Source organism: Schistocerca americana, chromosome 8 (assembly GCF_021461395.2).
Source record: "Schistocerca americana isolate TAMUIC-IGC-003095 chromosome 8, iqSchAmer2.1, whole genome shotgun sequence".
NCBI lineage: Eukaryota > Metazoa > Arthropoda > Insecta > Orthoptera > Acrididae > Schistocerca > Schistocerca americana.
In genome coordinates this window covers 417,114,230-417,131,833 of record NC_060126.1, presented here as the reverse complement: position 1 = coordinate 417,131,833, position 17,604 = coordinate 417,114,230, and the positions used below count along the sequence as shown (strand labels likewise).

The following is a 17,604-nucleotide window of genomic DNA, read 5'->3' as shown; positions in this document are numbered from 1 at the left end:
TCTGCAGAATATCATGGAGTGAGGGCACAGAACACCACCGGTGTTACCATTTCTCAACGACGACAAAATCTTAAGACTGTAGCTCAAAACCACTTATCACAGTCACCCACACGATAAAGCCAGATTCTTCCATAAACCACCGAGGCTCTACTGTTTCTCAAGTACAGCGCAGCATTGAGCATAGGACTGTCTGACGATACAAAAACGTTTTTATTAACGTTACGGCATTAGGAGATTTCATTATATGAGAAGACAGTGACACCAATTTTGAAACCGAGCGAGGTAGCGCAGTGGTAAGACACTGGACTCGCATTCGGGAGGACGACGGTTCAATCCCGCGTCCGGCCATCCTGATTTAGGTTTTCCGTGATTTCCCTAAATCACTCCAGGCAAATGCCGGGATGGTTCCTATGAAAAGGCACGGCCGACTTCGTTCCCCATCCTTCCCTAATCCGATGAGACCGATGACCACGCTGTCTGGTCTCCTTCCCCAAAACCAACCAACCAACCAATTTTGAACATCTAGCAACAAATATGATCGCTTTTGCTTATGTGCATGTAGCTGTACAGAGAACGGAAAAGGTGTTTCGCACCGGTAGCGGCCAATACTCCCATTTTGCTCTTCTTAGGACAGATATTACAGATTCGTATGGACTATGCCAATCAATCCTAGACCTTGCAACACATCTCTGAACTGCACCGGTCTATCCGCAAGCAACAAGGATCCAAAACAGCAGAGTCATAATCATAAAACAGAGTCCTACTGGGTCTCGTTGGCTGTATTTTTAATAAATTCTGTGAACTTCAACTGGCCACACACTATTGGATTTCTGCGACGAGCAAGCTCGGAAAGTCCATGAGTTCTTGTCTAGTTTTTACGTGGTGGCAAGTTTCGATTGCTTCAAGTATGGTGGGGGAATGGACCAACGACCGCATCGAAAAACTTATACAGCTGCACTGCGAAAGATATTGTTTGTGGAAACTGACCCATGAACATTACACGAATAAGAACGTAAAAAAAAAAAAAAAAAAATGGCTTACGAAAAGATGGTTGTAATATTTGCAGACGGTAATACAGCTGTGGATCAAAGTCTAATGGAAACTAAGCTACAAAACTTGAAATCAGGTTTCGGAAATGAGCTCAAAAAAGTGCAAGCCTCTGAAAGAAGGGGAAAGGGAGAGGGAGTTATATAAACTAAGATTATAACGAACGCCAATAAAAAGTTGTCTGCGCTATGTTCATTATTTTACTATCCATAACTTTGTCACGTCCATTACTTTAAACGTATTTTCAGCTACTGTACATTATAATGACAAAGAAGGTTGTCTTCCTAGCACACCGAACCTTCATGATTCTTACAGGAGTGCCACGATTCAGAATCAGTGCTACATAGCCAGCAGATGGCTTTCCGGAAATCCAGTTTATCACCCATTTTGTACGATTTGTATGTCGCGCTGTATATGAGTCCTTAGTGTACAAACTGCCAGCGACTTCCACTATTCTCTTCTTACTATTGTGCATATTAACTTCCTCTCGACGATATAAACGTACTTTCAAAACTCAAAAACTTACTGCCCTACTATGTATCGCCACAACTATTGAATTCTCTGTTGATCCATCATGGGCCGAGGACATTAGCTGGTTACGCAATTGTCAATATTAATGTAATTCTCCAACAGCCGCGTAACTAAAATGTTACTTTATTTTGACGATAACCAGTTTCGGCATTCCACGATGCCATCTTCAGGTTCCATTTGCATCTTCAGGTCCCATATGCATATCTCAAAACGAACGATTATGCCATACAGTGCCATATATCCCTGGGTTTCGTGAATTCAAACCGTTTCACAAGTGCTTCACATGAAGACTTGATAGCAACTGAGCACGTTCTTGGACTGCAGGTGTGCTCAGTTGTTATCAAGTCTTCGAGTGAAGGAAACACTCGTGAAACGGTTTGAATTCACGAAACCCAGGGATATATGGCACTGTATGGCATCGTCGTTTATTTTGAGATATGCAAATGGGAACTAAAGATGGCATGGTGGAATGCCGAAACTGGTTGTCGTCAAAAAAAAAACTAACATTTTAGTTACACGAGTTTTTGAGAATTTCATTAATATTGGCAACTATTGAAACCTGTCGCCCGTGTACCGACGAGCACGCATCACAGTCCTGCGTTCGCCAACGAATCACGAAAATCCGGCGATTTGCCCCACACACGGCAGGACCGACCTTCGCACAGATCTGAGACACAGCAGCCAACCGGCGCAGCGGGCACGTTAGTAGAAACCGACGGGCCTGAGATCCTCAGGTCCACGGTTCTGACCCGTCGCAGAAATTTGCTCGTGTGTAGTCAACTGCTGCCAGAATTTTCCAAACAAATAACAAATCCAAGTCTTCCATTGTCATCTCCTACTACTAATTTCCGGCCTTCGTTTCATTCCGCAGCATTACGCTAGACGTTTCAACGATGTGGTTTACTTGTAATCGCATATTAATGCAATTACGGCTATTGTGATGTGTTTAACCACCAAGGGTAGCCAAGTAGTAAATGTCCCTGAAATTCCTAAGAATCATCCAGTGACGATACTTTCCTGCAGAAAACGACATCGTCAGCGAACAGCCTGAGAGTTTTGCGGACCCCAAAAGAGGAAGGTTGTTTATACCGAAAATTTGGCTGGCCCTACTAGATTACATTTCCTTAAGGCCCACCTGCCGTTGCTTTCGTTTACGGACATCTCCTGTTCTATCAACCAGAAATTCCTTGAGCCAATCTGCTGAAGACCCTTGGCCGTGGCTGTATCCTGCCTGGGCAGCAGCAGCAGACCGGTCTATCGTGTTGCAGTTAACGGTGGCCTCTTATCGCAGGTGACTTGGCGGCGGAAACGGCCAGTATCGCAGCGACCCGCTAACGCCGGCGATACGGGCCACCTGCCACCAACCCGTAAACGCAGCGTCACTGCTCCTGACCCGATTCCTACCACACGCCCACTTAATGTAGGCCTAGTGCACACCGCTAACACCTGTCGTCTCTCGCGAAGTCACATAAAAAACATTCGATAATGTTGTTGTTTCTGTTGTGGTCTTCAGCGGGAAGACTGGTTTGATGCAGCTCTCCATGCTACTCTATCGTGTCCGAGCTTCATCTCCAAATAACTGCTGCAACTTATTTCCTTCTGAATCTGCTTACTGTATTAATTTCTCGGTCTCCCATTACAACATTTATCCCCCTGCCCCCTACGCATACACACACTTCCCTCGAGTACTAAACTGGTGATCCCGTGATGTCTCAGAATGTGTCCTACCAACCGTTCCCTCTTCCAGTCACGTTGCGCCATAAATTTCTCTTCTCCCCTATTCTATTCAGTACCTCCTCATTAGTTACGTGATCGACTCGTCTAATCTTCAGCATTCTTCTGTAGCACCAGATTTAAATAGCTTCTATTCTCTTCTTGTCTAAGCTGTTTAACTTCAGAATTTCGAAGTCTTTCTCTAAGTCTACAATGCTATAAACGCAGGTCTGCCTTTCCTGAACCTATCGGCCTACACCCAAACCTCCAGATGTCAGACGCTCAGATCGATACCGAACACTGCATACATGGCTACACTACACACCAATACTTTCAGAAACGACTTCCTGACATTTAAATCTATACTCGAAGTTAACAAATTTCTTTTCTTCAGAAACGCTTTCCTTGCCGTTGCCAGTCTACATTTTATACCCTCTCTACTTCGACCATCATCAGTTATTTTGCTCCACAAATAGCAAAACTCATCTACTACTTTAAGTGTCTCATTTCCTAACCGAATTCCCTCAGCATCACTTGATTTAATTCGACTACATTTCATTATCCTTGTTTTGCTTTTGTTGATGTTCGTCTTATATTCTCCTTTCAATACACTTTCCACTCCGTTGAAATGCTCTTCTAAATCCTTTGTTGTCTCTGGCATAATTACCGTGTCATCAAACCTCAAAGCTTTTATTTCTTCCAGCTGAACTTCAATTCCTATTCCAAAATTTTCTTTGGTTTCCTTTACTGCTTGTTCAATGTACATACTGAAAGACGTCGGGAATTGGCTAAAACCCTGTCTCACTCCCTTCTCAACCACTGGTTCCCTTTGACGCTCCTCGATTCTTGTAACTGCCGTCTGGTTTATGTAAAAGTAGTAAATACCCTTTCCCTCCCTGTATTTTACCTGTGGTAACTTCAGAATTTCGAAGACTTTCTGTAAGTCTACAATGCCATAAACGCAGGTTTGCCTTTCGTGAACCTATCGGCTAACACCCAAAACTCCAGATGTCAGACGCTCAGATCGGTACCGAACACTGCATGTCGATAGAGTATCAACCAAAACATCGATTTACGTGCTGTTGCCCAGCAGAACGTGCATAAACGGTAATTACAAAAATGCCAGAACTACGGAGCACAGGAAAACCGTATCTGCCAGTAGCTCCATCGTAAATCTCTTCTGTGTGAGTTGGCAGGCCGTGCGGACCTCGTACGAAACGTCCCGCGTTCAGTCCCTACCCGGGACAATTTTCTTCTCTCTTTACTCCTGAAACTGCTATATGGGAGAACATTTTCCTGACACGTAAAAGGACTTTTCAGAGTCTGTAGCAATGTTCTGTTGGCAGTCTGCTTCTGCTTCATTAGCTGAACGTTGCGTACTTATTGTTGATATTATTATTACTTCTGCAAATGTGATGCAATTATTTCTTTATTTTTCTCTTCTGACTATATCCTGTGAAACTCTATAGGTTTACTACCTCCAAAGAAACGACGTGAAAGCAGATTGCCTAAAGAAAATTGCTGTAAACCCCAAACAGCCCTATAATGTGTCATAAACATGTTGTCGCATATAACATTTTCACGCGTAATACAGTAAAAAAAAAGTCCTCATTGTGTTTTCAACCCAGGACCCTTTGTACGACGATCCGGCGCTCTACCAACTTCCCCACGGAAGCTATACGTAGCAGTTACTCACAGATATGCTTTTCCTGTGCTCTATAAATCTGGTGTTACTTTTAATTAACGTTTACGCCCGTTCTGTTGGACGGCAGCACGTAGCACGAACTAAATCGGAGTTTTGGTTGATACTCTATCGACATGCAACGTTTGGTACCGATCTGAGTGTCCGACATCTGGAGCTTTGAGTGTAAGGTAAGTCGCAACGTCAGTATTGCCTAGCGTGTTCCAACATTTATCCGGAATCCAAACTGACCTTCCCTGATGTCAGTTTCTACCAGGTTTTCCATTCTTTTGTAAAGAATTCGTATTAAACTGAGAGTCTGGTAAAGTTCACACATGTCAGCACCTGCTTTCTTTGGAACTGGAATTATTAATTCTCCCCTAAGTGCGCAAGTATTTCGCCTCTTTCATTCACTATAGACGTACATGATTCATGAATAGATAATGATTATGACGACGACGACGACGACGACGACGACGACGACGACTCTGATGTGGTGGTGGTGGTTATTATTTTGATAGTTATTACTACTTTGATGGATATTATTATTATTATTATTATTATTCTGAAGATAATGATGATTCCACAACAATGGTGATGGATTTCAGGTCCCCAACAACACCGTCAACAGCGCCCTTAGTGTAGTCAGCATGCAGATCTCGTGGTGGGGAGGGTTACTTATATCTATTGCAAAACCTGCGTTTATTATACACTAAACGAAGAGACTGAAAAATCAATGAATAAAAACTTGTAACATCCTATTAGAACTACTCACTTACACCTCGTTGACAACATTTGCCCACCACTTTCGATATGAAGCCTGCAACTTCACAGAATTTTAAAACGTGTTACACTGGTGTCGGTTTGATGGTGACGTTTGATTTTTGGGGCGCTCAACTGCGCGGTCATCAGCGGCCGTACGAAGTCCCAATTTTTTCACAGTCCAATTTTTTACACAGTCGAATCAAGCCACTGGCACGAATGATGATGAGGAGGAGGATGAAACGATGAGGACAAGACAAACACCCGGGCAGAGAAAGTCCCCAACGGCCTGGAATCGAACTCGGGACCCCGTGATCCAGAGGCAACAACGCTAGTCACTAGACCACGAGCTGCGGACACTGGTGTCGGTGTTAGTGAGGATGGTGGACAGGTCTCCAGACAAACTAAGGGTTGCCTTTATGTCAGCACATAAAACACACGCAGTTAAAATATGCTGAACCGAAGGTGGAATACTACAATCTTCACATACAGGTGCATTTCCCACCGGAGTAGGAAACCGAGAGCGAATACATGTGCCATATTCTCAGTCTGGTTAGTAGCATTGCCTCACAGCGATATGGTAGGCATGAATTCCGCTAAGCCTGGGACGGCATTTAGTTTTGTCACTTCGAAACACTCATTTTGATACGCACGAAGGATGCATCTTCCTGGGGTTTATACACTGTACTGGCTGCGCTGCGTGAAGGTTTGTAGAAAAGACGCCTTGTCATTTAGCCGTTCTGAAAATTTTATTTAATCCACAGTGCTCTACTAAGCCGGTCCTACTGGTAGTGGTACACCCCTGTATTACTCTGACCACATAACTGACGGTTGAAGTTCGTAGGGGGATCTGCAACTTAATGTGGACTCCGGACCAATGTGTAACTTGACTTTTTTCATATTAATCATCGCCGAAGGTGTAAAGTGATTAGTGACAAAAAATCCTGGCACTGCCGAGGATTAAATCCATAACCTTTAGATTTTTAGTCAGAAACCCTTCCAGCGACTGAGCCTCTTCACAAAATATTCGTGAAAGTTAAGCGCACAAATTCAATTCTTATGCGTGATGCATCAGTTTTTAGTCAGTTTACTACTCCATGCTCACTTGCAGACATGGGGGACGAACTATGAAGACTATGACTGGTGCAATACAAAACGATCCCGTCATTAGTAATGACTAGCGAGCATGCTTGCAACGACTGAGGTATGCAAGCCAGCAGCCATACAGCAGAGGTTCGTCGCTGAGTGCAGACAACAGTGCTTGTTAAAGATAGATGACCCTGGAGGGGAAAGCAAATCTCCGCACCCCGAATAAGTTGACCAAGTAGAGTAGAGTTGAGATGCTTAAAGACAACGACTCTGGAATAAAGAGGCAACGTTGACGAGCGGTTCATGGTAGCAATTCTGATATTCGATTTTCTCTCCACATTTTACAATCATTAACTATTCAATGATCTATCATGGTAGTAGTTCCTGCCACCGGTGAGTGTCTTGTCTTTCAAAAAACATTTCTATAAGCAAAAATACTAGCTTTCGGACGTTGCGCTTTTTAAATCCTGTAGCTTTATCTGCAGTTCATTAAAGATTCAAAATGTTTTTCGACCCCCGCCAGATCTCCATATCTTAAGCTCAAGCAGCGCTGGCAGGTTATGAGGAGTGTACTTCGTCGGAATTATCGTACAGCGCTGCCTCGCATCAACGGTTGCTGCAGACAGTGCCTGACGGTTATTCACCTCGTTGCACATCTTTAATGAGTGTTTTTACTTGCTTACAACAGGACAAGGCCACCGCCGTTTCGCGGATCTCACTTTTGCTACACGCGTCGATGCTGCGGCCACGGTCGGCGCGCAACAAATGTTTCGTAGCCACTAGAGAGGCGGGCCAGCCGTTGATGTAGTGCGGACGGCGTACAAGAAGTGAAAATCCGGGAGATTACATCTGCACCTTTACAAGTTACGCGTCAGCGAGCGTGAAATACGGGCCGGGGCCGTTAACACCTTGGAAGACTTCGGAGAGTCATTTTCGTGGCTGGGCCGAAGGTCAGTCTGACGAGGAAACCCTGCGGACCACTTTACCACACAGCCTCGCAACAGGTACGAAGTATGGAAGCTAATTAAAAGTCTTCTGGCGTCGATCTAATTACACACCGACATTCAACGTCTTTGCTCGTCGAAAGGAAAGTGAAACTGTCCTCCTTGTACATTTACGTTTTTTTTTTTTTTTTTTTTTTTTTACACACGCTCACGAGTTTTTCTCGGCCGGTACGCTGCCAATTCCACAAGGAGACTAGTCATTTCCTGTCTTTCCAAGCCTGCTTTGCGTTATATAATGTTCCACTGACGACTTCTCGACAACACTACGATAGATATCCTCGGGAATGTCATCCTTCACTAACGGCTAATGGAAAAGACACTACCTCATCACGTGTTACAATCCACTCAGTAAAACACCTTTCACATGACAGCGAAGCTGCGGAATCGTAAAGGTAACGAGAATACATTGTAAAAGTGGTTTAGATTTTCCACAATCTCCACACTTCACAATACGCCGTGTTTTCATAAAACACTCTATGAATCATTCCTGAGATTTATTCAGATCTGAGAGATCTGTAGCCTTGCAGCTTAACAAATGAGTAAGATGTCGGGTGAGGCATGAGCTATTTATGTTAGCGTGGTGTCCTGGCAGTGGTCGGCGCAGCGAACCGAGTGCAAAACGGCAATGCAAGGGTTTTGGTTTCGACTCCCTATGTGAAAACTGGTTTATTTTAATTTTTAGGTTACTTACATTAGAAATAAACCTAAATAATGCTCAACATATTGCATTTATTAATACTTCCATAAAACCCATGAAAAGCAAAAATAAAGCAAACTTTGGGATTGCGAATAAAATTCCAAGGAAGGACTGTACTTATAGCGCCTACGAGGGCTCTTGTAAATAATCACACCAACGCCTGTAAATTATCAACTGTAAAAGAATGAAAGATTTCGTGTACGTCTTACTATTCCTTCCTGGAAATTTGTTTGAAATCTCAAATTTTCCTTTGACCTTCCTTTTCCTGCCTTTTACGAGAATATTAATAAATACAATATACTGACCATTATTTATATGAAGTGCGAAGAAAGTAAATATTGAGAATAAAAAAAAGTGTCCGCATAGGGAGTCGACCTGAGGATCCTTCCATTATCTTTCTGCAATCTTCGCACTGCGTCAACCGCTCACTTGGAAGTACACTAAAATAAAAGGCTCGTGCCTCACACGACCCGCGCCAAAAATGCTATTTTTTTTCCTAAACACTTGGCCATCTGGAGCTCCTTCCGTTACTATTAATGACAGGCAAGCCCTGAATATACCGCAAATTTGGATGATATCGGTTATGACGAGTAGGCGCGGTCCCATTGTGAATACATTTTAAGCGAAAACGCAATTGGCACATTTCATCATAGGGACTTTGTACACGTGTGTACGCAATCGTTGGCTTTCAGGTGATGCACGAGTGGATTCGCACGGCCTTGCATTTGCCGTGTAAACACACCGTGCTCCGTGACATCACGGCCATTTGTGGCGACACCCGTCATTAAGCGCGCTCATACGCATCCAAAAGGCGCACGCCGCGTTGTTCCAGCGCTCACCTGTACACCCCAGCAATTATCAAAATGTGCTGCGCGGCCTGTCAAGGAATGAAACATTCGTGCTGATGGAGGAGGGCCCGACGAATTATGTTTTCCCAACGGATTTATCTTTAAGGCTGGACCGTGAATCGAATCTAGACAACTGCCTTTTGGGGAAAACATTCTACCTTGCGAACGCACCACCCTATCGCTCCGCAACGACTGCCTGAAGGCTTTATTCTACAACTATTTCTTTCCCGCTTGGTAGAGACAGAACACTCTCTTATTAACTGCAAAGCCAATAAAATTATGAATTATACGCAGTAATCTACACGGTCCAGTCCCATTAATGTGACCATCACCTACGTTCAACATCAAAGTGCAATAACCACTCACAAATGGCAGGTGGCGGCACTAGCAGCGGAGGGTATTTCAAGCGAGTCGATGGGAGGCGGAAAGGAATGCGATCGTTTAAAGGTTTCTTGAAATTATTGCAACCTGTCGCCTTTTGTGTTGTTCTTCAATTTTTTTTTATTATTCCATTACCGGTTTCGAACTGCTTGTAAAATGCAGCACAATTAACGTCACTGGAAAACATTCATTATGTTTTCCAGAATATTGTGTGCACCAACATCCAACCAACGGATACTAATCACTGTAAGTAAAGCAGCAAAATCTCTCTCATAATGTTAATAATTCTCGCAACACTCAGTGCTTACAAGTTTCGTTTATACGTCTTGCCACAGCTACACGACTCCCACACTGCTGCATACAATTAATATATGTACCATCTGATGATGAATCGCTAGGTGGTTCGAAACCGGTAAAGGAATAACAAAAGAGTTGAAGAACAAAACGAAAGGCGACTGGTTGCAGTAATGTCAAGAACCTTTATTCATCAGAATCGCAGTGTTCCTCATCCATAATGGATAAAATTTTTAATGCAATCGTTGTCGTAATGAGGAAACGGAGCGATTGATTTCACTTCCAAAAGGGCATGATCACTGGCTTTGAGGCCAAGAATGGAAGCGTTTCCGGTACGGCTAAGTTTGTAAACTGTCAGCGTGGCACTGTGGTTGAAATATACCGTGCATGACAAAGTGGTGCTATCCGAAACCGGAGCCGAGGTAACTCTGGTGCAACACGGACCATAGATGACAGGGTTGAACGACGGTTGCGCAGATGCGCGCGGGCGAATAGATGAGCAACTGTTGAGCTACTGGCTGCCCAGATGAAACAAGGGGCTCCCAACAATGTCACCTCAACGACCGTTCAGCAAATATTGCTCCGTATGTGCCTCCGCAGCAGGCGCCTGGTTCGTACATCCACGGTGGCTGCTGTTCGTCGGCGACGAAGTCAGGAATTTGCACGGCAATATCACAACACGACGTTTACTGAGTGACGACACGTGACCTCCTCAGTTTAATCACGTTTTATGCTCCATCCGGCAGTTGTTCGTTGACGTGTACGGCGTGCAGCGTTTGAAAGCAAATAACCTGCACCCCGGGTCGTCATTGTCTGCGAAATGTTTTAGTGATATTTCCTGGCTGATTTCGTCATTCTGGAAGCCGCAGTGGATCAACGCAAGCATGCATCTATCCTTGGCGACCATATCCACCCCCAAATGCAGGTAGCTTTTTCCTCGGCACGATGGCATCTAACAGCAGGACAATGCAAAGTATCACACACCTCGCAGTGTACGTGCGTTGTTCGAAGAGCACCAGAATCATTTACCGCACTCCCCTGGCTACCAAACTCCCCAGATTTAAAACTAATCGAGAATCTGCGGGATCACCTCGATCTGGTCGTTCGCGCCTTGGATCCTCATGCGAGTCGGCATGGCCTCTCGGCATCTTCCAGAATCTCAGTGAATTTCGTCCAGCACGCCTCACAACACTCCGCGCAGCGAAAAGTGGTTGTTCAGACTAGAAGTAGTAATATTAGTAGTAGCAGTAGAAGTGCAGCATTTCGCATAGTCACCGAATTTAAAAATTTAAAATGGTGCCATACTTTACTCTTTAAGAGGTATAATCTTTTGTTAAAGGCTTACGGCAACAAGCAAGTATTATAGCTACTTAGATACTGCGTATATGTTTTGAAGCAGCGTAACTCCCGGCGCGGCAAATCACCTAGACTATATGTATCAAGTATTTGACAATGAGTGCACTAGCGACTTGCAACAAACTGTACACCTAATTTCAAACCTTTACGAAACTTTTTCTCGCTGAAACCCACACAAAATTATGAAACGAAATAAGTTTACCACTTACTACATTTCCACTGTTCACGCAGTAAAACTTCAGTACCATCATGAAGCTTTAGATTATCAGTTCTTTACATATAACTCTACTCTCAACACATTTCGCAAGCACTATCCACATATACCAATGAACGGACTGGATTCCCCTCATTTACAAGTTCGCGAAGACACTGTGTTCACAATTGTTGTGCTAAGTGAAATACTGATAATGGTGAATAAACACTTGGGCTTTATATCCCGTAAATTTTACTGTTACCACATTTGTATGGGTTTACAAGAACGCTGTGGCTTTCGTGGCCACTCGTTGACGTATTGCTCGTGTTCGTCTCGGGATCTTCGGAGCCACACAGAGTGTGGTCCTCCGTACCCACCAATATGAAGGTCATCGAACACAAGCAGTAATGTAGGCTGGGATAGTTGGAGCAATCACCCGTTGTCGATCATGCCCTGCGTCAAATCGACCACAGACTGAAATTCCTGGACACGCAGGTTCTCGCTGCGGAGAAGAGCTACCACGTCCGTCTGTTTAGGGAAGCCATTGAATTTCATAAGCGTGACAATAGTTCTAAAAAAGAAGGAAGTCTGAAGACAAATGGCTCCTGGATTCTTGTGCTGCAGCGAACGACCATTAAAAGTAACAACGAGGTAATGATCACGGTAAAGCCCTCGGACGTTGGCGCATCAACTATATACAGTCTTCGGCTGTGAGGCTGACTCCAGTCCGCCATCAGCAATGGTGGGTGAATCTTTCACAATGCCAGACACTCGTGCTGACGAAATATCACAAAAACAATCAAACAAAAGTCGGATGGAGAGCCCGAGGCAAAAGGTAGCCGACAATTATTTTAGAGTCCGCCTCCACAACTCAGTCACCATGTTTGGCTACTATGCAAAGGACCCGGGTTCGATTCCTGATACTGCAAGAGATTCTCCTTGGCGGGAAGACTGGTATGGCGTGCTCTCAGCCTTAAGAGAGCAAGAGGACCTAATTGACTGAGGAGCAGCGGTTCCTGTATCGAGTAAGACGACGACAACCAGGAGACCCGTGTGCTGATCAGATGTCCCTCCATACTGCATCCAAATGACGCCACTCGCAGAGGAGGACAGGACAGAACAGTCGGTCGGTCTTTTGGTTCCGATTGCCCCTCCTCGGGCAGAACGTGGAGTGTTGCTTTTAATACTTTGAGGCAGTTTGTTGCTATTATAGTTCTTAAAGCAATTGTACTGCATGTACTTTTTATTTCTACATTTCTCTGACTTAATTTCTTCGACGTACTTAGCCCCTATGCCAGCAATAATAATAATAATAATAATAATAATAATAATCATCATCATCATCATCCACACGTTAAAAGTGAGAAAGGCTCCTATTTAGATTTTGGGAGGGAGGGTAAGTTAACTGTTACACCTCCCCCCCCCCCTGCACCTTAAAAAAAAATCGATCCGCGCTAGGAATGTTGATATTTTTAAAAATATCGGGCGGGAATCCGACATATCAATATTTAAAAAAGATCAGTATCAGCTCTCGATATATCACAGATAAAATCGACATATCGGCGAAAAAATATCGTCGACCCTGCCTATAAATATATCGGCTGCTCATTGTACATATACTGCTCGTTTCAGAGCTGTATATTTAAGTATTTATTTATTGTTATATATTCTGTACATCAACAAGCTAGCAACGTGCCTGTCTCCCTTAGAGGAAAAACTGAAAGGAAAACGATGCACGTTCACGCTTGGCGATAAACACTTTGCTAACAATGGCAACTGCAATAAAAGTTGTCTGGTGGGTCCATCGTTCGGTTTCGACAAACACCGGATTTGTGCGGAACACTTCGTGTGTTTTCCAATTCTGCAAACGACAGCGACTTAGCAGTTGTGGTGCTAAAACTACGTGGTGAGGCAAAGCTGTTGCAGTTTCTGCTGGTAGCGCCGAGCGCCGATTACGTCGGGCATTTTCCTCTCACACTCTTCGCCCACGGCAACGACCAATCTCGTCATTTCGATTTTTGTTCATCATTTTCAGCAACTGTTTTCGAAGAACGTCGATGTAAAGAAATAGCACTCTAGTTGCGTTAAAATTTGTTTTCTGACGCAACTGACGTGCTGCTTCTTCACATCGGAAATCTCGTTATTCACACCGCCACCCCCCTGGGTAATCAGATTTTTTTCTTTGCGCCACCTATTGCTTCACACAGTCAAAGAGTAAGATTGGATGAAAGCTCAAAAAGTGGTAAGACTCCTTCATGCAGTGAAAGTAAAATTATGGCCTACTACAATTTGAAAAGAAAAACTTCAAATATTTTCCAAAAATTGTGAAAGAAAATGAAATAAAAATATCGGCACTCGATGTTACCCTTTTGACATCGATATATCGCGAGAGAAAATGTAGTCGATACGTATATCGATATTTCATCGATAAATATCGATATTTTTTAAACAGCGCTAATCCTCGCATGCGTGGAAGCTCGAATGCGCCGGGTAGCTACACCACATAGCCGGGAGGACTGGACGAGACGTGGCAAATAGCTCCTTGGCAGCCCGGCGTGGCGAGGCCGGTCATTAGCTGGCGCTACCTGGCAACAGCGCGCCAGGCCGCAGGTACGTCACGGCGGGCGGGGCGCAGCCGCCACTCAGCTCACTACGCGCCTCGACGCCCTCACTGCGCCTCTTAAGACCAGCCTCCGGGGCCAAGCATGTCACGAGCCTGGTCCAGTGCACTGCTCTTCTGCAGCCTCTCCTACTGTCTCGCTTCCATCTCCTAACCACCGACTCGCCTTACCACATTACGATTCATTCATTCACATCGACATCCGTAATCTGGAAACCACTGTGAAGTGCATGAAACACGGTACATCCCACTGTACCAGTCAACAGGACTTTGCCCTGTTCCATTCGCATAAGGAGCGAAGGAAGTATTACTGATTGAAGCGTGTGTGCGCGCGAGCGCACTGCAATTTATCCAATATTGGACTCACGATAACTACGGAATCGAGACGCCGGAAATTGTAATCTATTCCTAGAGTCACAATTTGAAGCCGGTTCTTGACACTTTGTAAGTATCGTCTACCAATTCAGTTTCTTCACATCTCTGTGGCACACTCCCATCGGTTAAAGTAGTCTGTAACCATTCGCACTGCCCTTCCCTGTATAAGTTCAATATCCCCTGTTAGACATATTTGGTAATTAACAAATGGTTCAAATGGCTCTGAGCACTATGGGACTCAACATCTGACGTCATTAGTCCCCTAGAACTTAGAACTACTTAAACCTAACTAACCTAAGGACATCACACACATCCATGCCCGAGGCAGGATTCGAACCTGCGACCGTAGCGGTCGCGCGGTTCCAGACTGAAGCGCCTAGAACCGCTCGGCCACACAGGCCGGCGGTAATTAACAGGTCCTACATTTACATACACACTTTGGAGTTTCAGGAGCTATTTAGCATAGTGACACATGTTAGTTCTTCCCATTCCAATCGCTTATACAGCCATGCGGGACAGCACAGCTTGCTCACGGAACGAGTCGGTACATTCAGCCCGATTTGAAGTACAGCAAGCTACCGATTACACGGGTTAATGCGGATGCCGAACTGCACGGATAACCGACAAAACACGGATAATCCAAAATATACACAAACCGGGATCTTCTGTTTACTGTTTTTACAAAATATGATACATTTTACATCTGAGAAAGCCCTCTCTATTACTTCGCATTGCTCGCCGGCAACTGGCGACTTCTAAAATTATTGCTCATATACACACTAGTTCGGACCACTTGCTGCCAATTCACTTTTGGAAAAAAGTAAACCAGTTTTTCTGTTTCCATTACCTGTTCACATTTTTCCTTACAACGACTATCATTTTTCCAAGAGTCAATAATTCTCATCTTCCGGAAAGTCAAGACACAGGATAGCCCAACGAATTCTAGTGCCTCGCTGTGCATTTGCAACTGGTTCCTCTTTCATCTCGTCTTTCGCGTTCTTCCTCTACCTAACACATTTTGTTCACTATATCTGCGTCACTTAGCTGCTCAAATCCCAGTTCACAGGCATCACTGCTTATCCTCTCGCTGCTATTTTCATCATCTACGTCTTCACTACCAAACATTTTTATTCTAAACAAATTATGTTCTAATAACAACACTTACGGCTTTTTTTTTTCAACCGAACTATGCACAGTTTATCTATATTCCGGATTAGGTCGTACTCGAGTAATCGCAAGCTTCTTCCAGTTCATTTTTGATAGCCGGCTAGACTCCTCCAAAGAAACTGGTACACCTGCCTAATATCGTGTAGGGCCCCAGGGAACACGCAAAAGTGCCGCACCACGACGTGGCATGGACTCGGCTAATGTCCAAAGTAATGCTGGAGGGAACTGACACCATGAATCCTGCAGGGCTGGCCATAAATCCTTAAGAACACGAGGGGCTGGAAATGTCTTCTAAACAGCACGTTGCAAGGCATCCCAGATATGTTCAATAATGCTCATGTTTGGGGAGTTTGGTGGCCAGCGGCAGTGTTTAAACTGAGAAGAGTGCTCCTGGAGTAGCATTCTGGACGTGTAGGGTGTCTCACTGTCCTCCTGGAATTGCCGAAGTCAGTCGCAATGGTCATGACTGGATGCAGGTGATCAAGACCGGATTTTTACGTATGTGTCACCTGCCAGAGTTGTATCTAGACGTATCGGGGGTCCCATATCACTACAACTGCACCCGCCTCGCACCATTACAGAGCCTCCACCCGCTTGAACACTTCCCCTGCTGACATGTAGGGTCCATGGATTCATGAGGTTGTCTCCATACTCGCACACGTCCGTCCGCTCGATACAATTTGAAACGCAGGAACACGTTTCCAGTCATGAACAGTAAAATACCGGTGTTGGCGGGCCCAGATGAGGCATAAAGCTTTGTGTCGTGCAGTCATCGAGGGTACACGAGTGCGCCTTATGCCCTGAAAGCCCATATCGATGATGTTTCGTTGAATGGTTCGCACGCTGACATTTGTTGATGGCCCAGCATTGAAATCTGCTGCAATATGGGGAAGGGTTGCGCTTCTGTCACGTTGAACGATTCTCTTCGGTCGTCATTGGTACCGTTCTTGCAGAATCTTTTTCCGGCCGCAGCGATGTCGGAGATATGTTTTACCGGATTCCTTATATTTATGGTACACTCGTGAAATGGTCGTACGGGAAAATCTCCTCTTCATCGCTACCTCGGAGATGCTGTGTCCCACGGCTCGTGCGCCGATTATAACATCAGGTTCAGACTCACTAAAATCTTGATAATCTGCCTTTCTAGCAGCAGTAACCGATCTAACAACTGTGCCAGGCACATATTGTCTTACATAGGCGTTGCCGACCGCAGCTCCGTATTCTGCCTGTTTGCATACCTCTGTATTTGAATATACATGCCCATACCAGTTTCTTTGGCCCTTCAGTGTGAAGAGCAGTAGCCTGCCACTGTTGGCTCCCACTGTGTTGGCGTTCCCTCAGTGCAAAGAATTTTGTCTGCCAGTTCTCAAACAGCAAACTTGTCCGCTCTGGAAACCGACGACACAACTTTTTCGCTACCGGAATCAACGTGCTGTTTTACACACAAAACGTAATCATCACAACTAGGAATCTCATACCGTATCATCAAGATACATATTACGTTACTTGTGAATTTTTACTCGTCTGCAATAGCCTTTAAATTTCACGCCAGCACAATCTCAGTGCTAATAAAAGAAATGTTGTTGCGTATTATGCTACGCAAGTTAAGTGGGTTGACGACCCCGAAGGTCCCCTAACAGCCATGGTCGTGCTGGGGGGGGGGGGGGGGGTGGTTATTGTCTTCCCTTCCTTAGACCTGTGAACTCCATGGGCCTTTCCCGTTTCATAGGTACATTACTGGAAGTGTATAGTACCTTGCCTGTCCTTCTGTTCTTGATACATCGTACAGATCTCACATAGTGCAACCTTTTCTTCACATGGGAAGAGTACAAGCAGTACAACAAGT

General features: G+C 44.7%; 1 protein-coding gene across 3 annotated transcripts in view; it reads right to left on the bottom strand.

Annotated features, from left to right (window-relative positions):
- Nucleotides 1–17,604, bottom strand: part of LOC124546032 (mitogen-activated protein kinase-binding protein 1) — a 922,513-nt gene that overhangs the window by 284,910 nt on the left and 619,999 nt on the right. The window lies entirely within an intron of this gene.